Source organism: Schistocerca nitens, unplaced genomic scaffold, assembly GCF_023898315.1.
Source record: "Schistocerca nitens isolate TAMUIC-IGC-003100 unplaced genomic scaffold, iqSchNite1.1 HiC_scaffold_375, whole genome shotgun sequence".
NCBI classification, from domain to species: domain Eukaryota; kingdom Metazoa; phylum Arthropoda; class Insecta; order Orthoptera; family Acrididae; genus Schistocerca; species Schistocerca nitens.
The window spans coordinates 996,005-998,248 of record NW_026045909.1 but is presented as its reverse complement, the minus strand read 5'-3'; the positions used below and the strand labels follow the sequence as shown (position 1 = coordinate 998,248).

Here is a 2,244-nt window from a genome sequence, read left to right as displayed (position 1 = left end):
CGACTGACAAGTCGTGGGACCCTCGATTTCCTGGCGCAAATACATGTTCAAAGCCGGTGGTAGGCAGAAAACATCTTCCGAAATTCTACTAACTGCTTTCTCTGACAATTACTTTGAACAATTAGTTCATGAGCCCACACGAATTGTAAATGGTTGCGAAAACACACTTGACCTCTTAGCCACAAATAATCCTGATCTAATAGAGAGCGTCATGACGAATAAGGGATTAGTGAACACAAGGTCATTATAGCGAGGCTCAAAACCATATCAACCAAAACCACCAAAAATAAACGCAAAATATATCTATTTAAAACAGTAGATAAAAATTAGCTTGATGCCTTCCTAAGAGACGGCAACGGCCTTGCCGCAGTGAATACACCAGTACCCGTCTGATCACCGAAGTTAAGCGCTGTCGGGCGTGGCTGGCACTTGGATGGGTGACCATCCGGGCCGCCATGTGCTGTTGCCATTTTTCGGGGTGCACTCAGCCTCGTGATGCCAACTGAGGAGCTACTCGACCGAATAGTAGCGGCTCCGGTCAAAGAAAACCATCATAACGACCGGGAGAGCGGTGTGCTGACCACATGCCCCTCCTATCCGCATCCTCAACTAAGGATGACACGGCGGTCGGATGGTCCCCATGGGCCATTTGTGGCCTGAAGAAGGAGTGCTTCCTAAGAGAGAGTTTCCATTCCTTCCAAGTGTAGACCAGATATGGCTCGAATTCAAAGATACAGTATCGACAGCAATAGATAGATTCATACCACATAAGTTAATAAGAGACGGGACTGATCCATCATGGTGCACAAAACGTCTCACAACACTGTTGCAGAAGAAACGAAAAAAGCATGCCAAATTCAGAAGAACGCAAAATCCCCAAGACTGACTAAGTTTCGCGGAAGCTCGAAATTTAGTGCGGACGTCAATTCGAGATGCTTTTAATAGTTTCCACAGCGAAACATTGTCTCAAAATATGGTAGATAACTCATAGATTCTGGTCGTATGTAAAGTACACCAGTGGCAAAAAAAAAAAAAAAACAGACAATACCGTCACTGCGCGATAACGATGGAAATGTTACCGATGATGGTGCAATTACAACGGAGTTACTAAATACAGGTTTCCGTAATTCCTTCACGAAACAAGACGAAGCAAATACTCCAGAATTCGAAATCAGAACAGCTGTTATCATGAGTGACATAAAAGTAGATACCTTAGGTGTTGAGAAACAACTCAAATCACTTAAGAAAGGCAAGTCTTCCGGTCCAGATAGTATACCAATCAGGTTCCTTTCAGAGCATGCAGACACAATAGCACCCTTGTTAGCAATCAAATACAACTGCTCACTCCACGAAAGGTCTGTTCCTAAAGACTGGAGAGTAGCACAGGTCACATCAATATTCAAGAAAGGAAATAGGAGTAACCCATTGAATTACAGACCCATATCACTGACCTCAATTTGCAGTAGGATTTTGGAGCATTTACTGTACTCGAACATTATGAATCACCTTGAAGGAAATGACTTATTGATACATAACCAACTCGGATTCAGAAAACATCGTTCTTGTGCAACACTGCGAGCTCTTTATTTCCATGAAGTAATAAGTGCTGTCGACAAGGAATCTCATATCGATTCCATATTCCTAGATTTCCAGAAGGCTTTTCATACCGTTTCTCACAAGCGACTATTAATCAAATTGCGTGCATGTGGAGTATCGTCTCAGTTGTGTGACTGAATTCGTGATTTCCTCTCAGAGAGGTCACAGTTCGTAGTGATAGACGGTAAATCATTGAGTAGATCTGAGCAGCCCCCTTAGAATGTTTGCAGATGACGCTGTAATATACCGTCTAGTAAAACAATCAGACCATCAATTCCAATTACAAAATGATCTAGAGAGAATTTCTGTATGGTGCGAAAAGTGGCAATTAGCACTAAACAAAGAAAAGCGCGAGGTCATCCACATGGGCCGGCCGTGGTGGCCAAGCGGTTAAAGGCGCTACAGTCTGGAACCGCGCGACCGCTACGGTCGCAGGTTCGAATCCTGCCTCGGGCATGGATGTGTGTGATGTCCTTAGGTTAGTTAGGTTTAAGTAGTTCTAAGTTCTAGGGGACTGATGACCTTAGAAGTTAAGTCCCATAGTGCTCAGAGCCATTTGAACCATTCATCCACATGGGTACAAAAATAAATCCGATAAATTTTGGGTATACGATAAATCGCACAAATCTAAGGGCTGTAAATTCGACT

At 43.4% G+C, this 2,244-nt stretch overlaps 1 pseudogene; it reads left to right on the top strand.

Moving 5' to 3' along the window:
- Positions 1–351: 351 nt before the first annotated feature.
- On the top strand, positions 352–469 carry LOC126229577 (5S ribosomal RNA; annotated as a pseudogene).
- The last annotated feature ends 1,775 nt before the right edge of the window (positions 470–2,244 follow it).